Source organism: Mustela lutreola, chromosome 7 (genome assembly GCF_030435805.1).
Source record: "Mustela lutreola isolate mMusLut2 chromosome 7, mMusLut2.pri, whole genome shotgun sequence".
In the NCBI taxonomy this organism is placed as follows: Eukaryota; Metazoa; Chordata; class Mammalia; order Carnivora; family Mustelidae; genus Mustela; species Mustela lutreola.
This window is the reverse complement of record NC_081296.1, coordinates 73,766,266-73,775,407: the sequence shown is the minus strand read 5'-3', so window position 1 is coordinate 73,775,407 and position 9,142 is coordinate 73,766,266. Positions and strand designations below refer to the sequence as shown.

The 9,142-nt window shown below is 40.4% G+C and overlaps 1 long non-coding RNA gene across 1 annotated transcript; it reads left to right on the top strand.

Annotated features, from left to right (window-relative positions):
• Positions 1 to 3,172, top strand: LOC131836245 (uncharacterized). The gene is made up of 3 exons (XR_009355555.1): positions 1 to 638; positions 1,169 to 1,258; positions 2,823 to 3,172. It is a non-coding gene; the product is annotated as an uncharacterized LOC131836245 (long non-coding RNA).
• Positions 3,173 to 9,142: the final 5,970 nt, after the last annotated feature.

The following is a 9,142-nucleotide window of genomic DNA, read 5'->3' as shown; positions in this document are numbered from 1 at the left end:
CTGGGTGCTATTTCCTGGTAAGAAAAAGAAGGAGAAAATTTGAAGTATGCTGGTGTCGCTAGTTCCAATCCCACAAAGAGAGATTTCTTAAGAAAACTAAGTGTGTGGTCACGAGATGGAATTTTAAGAACCCTAGTGGAAATGTATAAGGCATTTTGAATATGATGTAGAGCTTTTGAAAAAAATAATTATTGGGGCCCCAAAGAGGTGCTTTAATGAAGTAAGCTGATGATAGTGAAAGAATTAAAAAAAAAAAAAAATCACGAAATCACTCTTCCTTGTCTGCTTTATTTCTTAAAAGGGAATTCTGAACCCTTCCTCCTCCTCAAAGAGAAACTGTATCTCTGGTGAGAAAGATTCCTAATATCTGTACAATTTCATTTTCCCATTTCAGAGCCCAAGCTGCCCACGGGCCTGTGAAGAGTCCTCCACTGTTGCAGAGAGAATTTCTAAGATGAAAGAAGATTTTTTTTTTCACGATGAAGTCTCCAACAATAAAAACCGGAGGCTCGCCTGCTTCACGAAGCCTGTGAATTCTTTCTGAGCTATCTTTGAGAACTTATCCGAGGGATCAAAAGCGTTTGATAGTCTTCCAAATGCTAAAATCAGAGGAGGAAGCATGAGCCGAAGTCAGTCAAGTGAGTATTTTCCTCTCTTTGTCCCTCCATCTGTACATGGCAGCTGCGGCAGAGGCCGCTGACCCCAGTGTCCACCTACCTGTGGCCCTTAGGAGACGCTGGGGCAGGGAGGCACTCGGGGGAGGCAAGCGTGCAGTAGCCCCGAGGATGCCGAGGAGCAGAGCCCTTCTTGCCCACCGTGGGCCCCCTTCAGTCGGCATTCCTGCTGTGCTCTTACTGCAAGAGTGCTGCTTTGGGAAGGGGGAAAGGGTGGAATAAGCTGGGTCATGTGAGGAGTCTCCTTCCTGCTCACTGCCCTGCCCAGGACACATCTCAGCCAGGCCGGTGCAGGAGGGAGGGTGAAAGGAGCCAGGCAGTCTCCTCTGATCAGGAGCCCCAAGCTCCAGAGAGGCTGGGGGAGGTGAGGAGGAGAGCAGATGATTCCTGTGTGCAGCTGTAGTCGTCCCTGAGGCAGATCCAGGCGGCTTGTTCTTTATGGCATGGTTTGATTTACTGGTCTTCATAGTGGCTGTGATTTTGACTTTCTCTAGATTTGGAATGACCTGAGTTTGCAACTGCTTCGTCTCCAGCCCTCACTTCTAGAAGTTGCTGGGACAGGTGTATGTGAATTCTTTGGCTAGGTATGCATGTTTTTATCTTTCTTTTGGGCCTCTCCTCCTCCTCTCCCATTAGAACTAGAGGCAGAAAGGTAATTTTGGAGGTTGTTGCAATAATCTAGTGGAGAAATGATGGGAGCTTGAACCAGAGCCGTAGCAATGGGGGTGGGGAGAAGCGGACAGCTTCAAGAACTGTATGGAGACATGGTGGATGCTATTTGATCATTGATTAGCTGTGCTCTCTGCCAGAGATTTTGAAATGCAAATTCGACAGGCCAGGGGGTTTCAAACACAAACTACTAACTCCCCTACCCTAGCATTTATTGCACTTGCTAAGGCATTAAGAACTTGGGGCAATGAAGTAACTTGTGCCTAATAGCACAGACCACATAGTTTGGGTCGTAGCACTGCTACTTCCTAGCTCTGTGTCCTTGGGCACGTTATTTAACTTCTCTGCTTCTCAGTTCTTCTCTCTGTTAAAAGGGAATGGTAGGCCACCTCACCTGTGGTGAGGATGACATAAATGAATGCATGTAATCTGCTTAAAAACAGCCTCTGCCACATGGTCAGTGTTACCTATTTATCTATCATCTGTCTTTATTATTATTAATGTGTTACTTTTGATTACAATAAAAGCCTCTTGGGGCGCCTGGGTGGCTCAGTGGGTTAAAGTCTCTGCCTTCAACTCAGGTCATGATCCCAGGGTCCTGAGATCGAGCCCCCCGCATCAGGCTCTCTGCTTAGCGGGGAGCTTGCTTTCTCCTCTCTCTCTCTGCCTGCCTCTCTGCCTACTTGTGATTTCTGTCTGTCAAATAAATCAATAAAAATCTTAAAACAAAACAAAACAAAACAATAAAAGCTTCTTGGCCAAAGGATTTCTTTTCTTTTTTAAGTTTCGCAATTCTCGTGGTTCCTTTGCTTTGCAGAAAAAGCATAAAAATTGATGTGTTTGTTAAGTTTTAGATTTAGAAACTGGGTTTTTCTGATGGAAAAGAGTAAGTTGTTTCCGGATGCTTATTATGATTCTGGGTTGGTAAAAATTCTCAAACGCCCTTTTGTTTTGCTGGGAATTGGTAGCCATTATAAACCTCTCTGAAACGGTCATTTCTAGGAACTGTCTATCCAGATGTGTGGTGTGGTTGTGAGGTTGGGACAATGAGTCACCAAAGTGTAGCTCAGAACAGAGCAGATTCTCAGCAAGCAGTGTCTGGGCTGCTGACCCCCACAGAAGGCAGTGCCCTGCACCATGAGACCGTGACCTCAGCGCCAGCAGTGGCCGAGGCCAGGGTAGAGGCCACTTAATTTTGTGCTGAGTGGATATGTTGCATGAGCCTTTCCTCTCCAAAATGCAGTAGTTCCACCAACTGATAAAACTAAACATTACAAACAAACAAAGTAGCACAAACATTCAAACCATAGTATTTCCAGTGCCCAATATCAATCTGGGAAATAGTACATATCTCAGGATACCAGCCAATTACAATGGAATAGAGTGCTTCACATAGTAGTTACTTTAAAAATGTTCGTTGATTGATTACATTGTAATTTATTTTTTAATTTTTAAAAATTTTATTTATTTATTTAACAGAGAGAGAGAGCACAAGTAGAGAAGCAGGCAGAGAGAGTGGGAGAAGCAGGCTCTCTGCTGCAGAGAATCTGATGTGGAGCTGGATCCCAGGACCCTGGGATCGTGACCTGAGCCGAAGGCAGACACCCAACCGACTGAACCACCAAGGCATCCCCATTGTAACGATTCTTCAAAATACATTTCCCAGAGCACATATGTACTTGCTCTGAACAAATAATAAAATCAAATAAGGGTTTATTGAGGAAAGAGAATTTAGGAGGCTAATTATACATACCTTATATGTTTATTGCTCATTTTACAAAAGGACATTAAAAAGTTTTTTATTGTAAAATAAAGCATAAAGCCCAATGAAATAAATGTGTAGCTTATTGTTATATTATTATTATTATTTTATAAGATAGAGTCCCTTGTAAACACTGTAGATCAAGAACTAGAACTTTGCCAGCCACCCTAGAAACCCCTTCATGTGCCTCAATCCTACCTCCTCCTTTTCTTGGAAAGTAAACAGCCACGGACTTCCAGAGTAATTACTTCAGAGTCTGTGTATTTTTAATTGTTTATCACCCACTCCTAAATGGGAGCATCTTCAGGACACTATAGCTTAGCCTTAGAAAAAAAAGACCTTTAAGTTTCTTTTAGTTTACAGATTTCCCCTCCTTCTTTTTCTTTTCTTTATAATTTATCTATTGGGAAACCCCAGGGCACTTGATCTATAGAGTTTCCCACAGTCCTAATTTTGCTGGGTGTGTCCTATGGTATAGCTCAACATATACCTCCATTTCTTCTGTTTTTGGTAACTGGCAGCTGGATGTAGAGATTTGATCAGACTGGGTTCTGTCCCACTGGCAAGACCATAGTGGGTGGGCAGTGTGGCCTTTCCTTAGAAAGCACATGGGGTCAGTTTGTCTTTTCTTTTGTGATGTTAGCAGCCTTTCCTTCTCTAGAGGTCACAAAAAGGTCATGTTCTAATTCTATAATTTTTTTTCACTTATTACTTGGAATATTTTATAGTGAGATGATTTCTATCATCTACTCTTTGGATACACAGGGGTACCCAGTTTATATGGAAAAGTTAAGATATGTGCTTGATCCTTTTCCTCTACTGATCATTTCTCAAGTTAATTAGTTTTCAATTTTCTTCCAAAAATAACCAGCCAGATTTTAAAAATGATTATGAATCTATGTATTTAAATATATTTGATGGCTTCCAATTGCCATGATTATCCTTTTTAAATTTCAAATCATCTCATCTTTAGCCTTATCTTTGGGTTGACTTCTGAGAGCCTTTGACATGACCTTAATAGGTTTTAATTGCTTTCTTATTACGTGATATAAAAGAAATATTCCAGCCTCATCCTACACGCAAAACCAATCATTTCTTCAAAATGACCCTTTATTTTTTTTAAGTGGAAAGTATATCCATATCATGATCTAAGAATCTGGGTTACTAGCAATGCTTATTGCTACTGGATTGCTCATTATTTGTAATCCCCTCTGCCCCACCCCTCACCATATCTCTTTATAAAATATCTCACGAGTTCATACTCATACTTCCTATTCAAGGGTCCTGGATGATAGAATTGGCATATCTAGAATTTCACAATTATTTATTTCCTGGTCCTATGTTAGATATATGAGTCTCAAAATGATGACATTGATTCTACCACCACTAATAGAATCACTAAGAAAAGTCCAAAAGTTTTGCTTATGCTCTTTCCATTCTCCTTCTATTCCAAGAGCTATAGCCTATCTGCATTGCTCCCTTTAATCCTCATTTAGTCTTGGTAGTACAAGTAACTACACTTTTAATGTTTGCCACTGTTCTAAGGTTGATGTTTCTCTAGACATTTTGATGCCTGAAACATACTTTCTAATAGATCCCTTGGAAGAACTCATAGGAACTGTGTTCTTCGAGTTCTTTCCTATCTGTAATGGTTTCTCAATAGTCTTTATACTTGAAAGTCAGCTGTGCTGGATATAAAATCACTGGCTCACATTTTTTTCCCTGAAGTATCTTCTGTTGCTCTGTTTTCTTATGACATAAAGCATTACTGTTGACAAGCTGATTATATATATATATATATATATATATATATATATATATATATATATAAAATTTTACTCCCCTTAGATGTCTTGCTCTTTTTTCCTAGATACCCAGAAGATTTATTTTTAAAGATTTTATTTATTTATTTGGCAGACAGAGATCACAAGTAGGCAGAGAGGCAGGCAGAGAGAGAGGAGGAAGCAGGCTCCCTGCTGAGCAGGAGCCTGATGTGGGGCTCGATCCCAGGACCCTGGGATTATGACCTGAGCCAAAGGCAGAGGCTTTAACCCACTGAGCCACCCAGGCGCCCCACCCAGAAGATTTTTTTTTCTCTTTCTTTAAAGTTCAGTAATTTTATGAGAATATCATAATGTTGGTCACTTTAAGTCACTATTCTTAGATATAAAATGTGCTCTCTCAGTGTGTAGTTTCAAATTTCTTGATTTCAGGAAAGTTTTAGAGAATTATAGTTTTCAGTATTTGTTCTGTTCCCTTTCTTTGGATTTATTCTCTCAGGGACTTCCACTATTTTTATGTTGGATAGTCTTTGGGTATCATCAGTATTGTTACTTGGTCATGTATCTCTTTTTATCTTTTTTTTAAATTTCTTTTTGATTTTAAATTTTTTCATTTTCCCTTTCTATTTCTTTTAAGATATTATCTGTTGTGCTTATTGCTCCTATGTTCTTTCTAGTTTCATACTCATTTTTTCAAAAATTGTTCTTTTATATCTAATATCTCCTGATGACTAACACCTCATTTCTGAGTTTTTTTCTTTCTAAATCTGATTTGTGTTGTTCTTATCTCGTGTGATTTTCTTCATGTCTTTTAGAGTCTAGTTACAATTTGATCTGTTGTGTGGCCATGTCTTCCTACCATGCTTCCCGTGTCTGAAGCAAGGCTCTTCTCCCCCCTTATTCTCTTTTTTTCTTATGGTAATTTTGTGTGGGATTTGACCTTCACATCTTTCTTTTCCTCATTTTTATGTGAAACAAATTTTTCCTGAACTTTAAGAAGAAGGTGTTGTTTAGTGTAACTTCTTTCAATTTGCAGAGATGGCTCTTCTATTGTTTTCTTGTAGTGTTAAAAAAAAATCATGACTTGCTCTCTGAAATTTATTGGCTCTGTCCTCCATGCCTACTTTTATTGGGACTTCCTCTTTCCTTTCTTCCCTACTATCACTATCCTGGTTAGCTTTTTTTATTCCATGATTAGAAGTTTCAAATCTCTGTGTGTCAGCCCCATCCTGGAAGGGAGTTCTGCTTGATTAGTTTTGAGACTTCATGTGTTTCAGACCCTATTGCGATCCCTTGTACTCAACCAATGTTAGGCTGAGCCAAAACTTTTTTTTGTTTGTTTCTTTTTGTTTTTGACTGGTGTTTGCAAATAGTCCTATTTCATCAAATTTTTGTTGTTATTTTGGGGTGTCCTGTTCTCAGTTTGGTCAGATTGCCTGTGCCTTGCCTGTACTTTCTCCCACATAGAAGCTGATACCATGTATATTTAGTATCATGAGGGTGCTTCATCCCCACTCATTTGTGTTTGGGGCTGCTGGTGGTAGCTCCAAACAGCTTTCTGTTAAATGCTGTTAATGGGTCTTTGCTATCTAGTTGCTTTGTCTGTTTCTATTGGAGATTTGGAAAGATTGGAAAGCCATGCCACTCCTGCCTCCATGCTGAAAAACCTTTTCATCTTTAAGCAAAGGAATCCATAGTTGTATTTTTTTAACCAGAACTTTTTTTTAGTCCATTGAACATATGGTTTACTTGATAAAGATTCTATTTACATACAACCAGTAGGAAACTCATCTATTATGTAAAGTCGCATACAGCCAAAATGTTAGTGAGGTTCCTGCTGTGCAAACAAAACAAAACCATGAAGTTATTGGATGTTTGATCTTGGGATGATGACTTTACTTCCTAGGGCTTCCTCGTGCCCATTTGTAAAATGAAAGGGCTGGGCTAGATATGTTCTTAATTCTTTTTATTAGCATTTGCTAGTAGTCAACATTATCAGACTCTTTTTTTTTTTTTTTTAAGATTTTATTTACTTGACAGATATCACAATTAGGCAGAGAGGCAGGTAGAGAGAGAGAGGAAGGGAAGCAGGCTCCCCGCTGAGTGGAGACCCCCCCCCCCCATGCGGACCTCCATCCCAGGACCCTAAGATCATGACCTGAGCCGAAGGCAGAGGCTTTAATCCACTGAGCCACCCAGGCGCCCCAACATTATCAGACTCTTGAGTGTGGTTTGTATTGAAATGGAAATTAAAATAAACAGAAAATAGAGAATCTCCAGAAGAAGCCATCTCTTGAAGTGGCCAAGGAACTAATCCATTCAGATTGGTACAGAGATGGTTATTGAGCTGTGGTCAAATTATAGACTGGTAGTCATCCTTTCTTTTAAGATGTAAAACTCTCAGAATTACCTTCAGCTCTTCCTTACTCACTGAACAACTTCAGTTTAACAGTCTTCTCTGGAATACCTGGGCCTCTGCTGAGTAAGATGCCACCCGTTGTGCTTAGGAATCAAAGCCAACAGTCCGTGTTTACTAAACCTGAGATCTCCTTGTGTATCATGCAGTATAAATTTCCTACCAGCCCTAAAGGACAGAAGAGGAGTTCTCACTGGTTTCTCAGTAGAAGTACCTGGTGGCTTTTAAAATTACTAATGATCTGGCACTTACCCAGATGAATTGAACTAAGATTTCTGGGCATGACTCAAGCATGGATATTAAAAAAAAAAAAATTCCCAGCTGGTACCAGGAGTGTTGAGAACTACCAGGATGGATATTGCAATATCCTTGCTTTAAAAAGGATAGATTGAATTGATTGCCTAAGATCTAAGTTTACATAGCATCCACCTAAGTGGCAGAGCCAGGATGTAGGGAAAGGTCTGTCTAAGGCCAAAGTACGTGGCATCCTCACTTGCAGCCTGAGTCAGGTCCTCAGAAAGTGAGTTTCATGAGGGCAAACCCATGCCTATCTAATTTCCTATTGCATTGCCTGTGTTCAGCTAGTGCCAGGCACATGGTGTGGGTACCTAATAAGTATTGGGGAAGGCATGAATGAATGAAGTACATAGGGAATTTCACAATGACTGTTCCTTGACAACATCCCTGGGACCCTACAAGAATGTGCAGGGTCTTTTGTCCCATTCCAATGCCATTGGCTGCATTGTCTGAGCATTTGTCTGAGTGTCCCCTAACAGAGCAGCTCAGTTAGCTCTCCAGCTCCACCTGCTGATGCTTCAAACACAGTTGGGCTCTCCAACTTCCCGTTGGAGGAAATATGGAAAAATCTACTCTAAGAAGCCCTGTGAAATCAGTCATTTGAAAAGACATTTTGATTCTTCTCCATAGAATCAGACCTAGGGATGTTTGCTACTCCCTGCCTTTGAGTATCTGCTCCCTTAAATGAAAGCTTTCACAGTCTGCGCTCTTCTTCTGAAGACAGAGGAGGAGAAAGAATCACATGACTAAGGCTGTCCCTGTGCTCTGACTCTAGCATCTTGATAGAACTTTTTTATTTTTTAACTTTTTATTGTATATTATGTAATGTATATACACATATTACACATGGATATGACACAGTGTGTGTATTTCACCATTGCCTTTTGCAGTTTAGACATGCAACATCAAGCCCCATAGGTGATCCTTAATAAGGTGAGCAATTACGTGTCCCTACGTGTGTTCAGCACAGCCTGGGAAGGGAGTGTTGAGTGGGAATGCATTGTTACAGGGAGGCTTCAGTGTCTCAGTTGCTGCTGTCCTATGAGTGGCTGCTCATTTAGGAGAGTAGCCCGGGAATCCTCAGGACAAGGAAATTTTAGCTCAGGCTACCAAGAACCTTCCTGTTTTGTCTCCAGCCATCGCAAGAGTTGTCAGCTTGAGCCACAGCCACGGCTGTGAGCTGAGTGTCATTCTGCTTAATGGTTCACATATTCACAGGGTGCCTGCCATCTTTCCTGCACTCCCATCCTCAGGGAGTTTATAAGCCAAAAATCAGGGTTGAGCACTGGTTTAGGATATGACTGAGTATGTTCAATTTTCAACCCAGGACAGGTTGGTCTCATTCACTGATGTGTGTGTCCAACTCCATGAAAATCATTCAAAAACATTTTCAATTCCTAGAAGGCCTTCACAGTTTTCTCAGAATTTCTCCCTTTCCCCCCTTTTTATGGGAGGGTATATTCCAATTCTCTGAGTCCTGAAGGGGAGTTCAAGTTTTTCAGATCAAATATTATTTAAAAAACATTTTGGAGTGGAAATAATT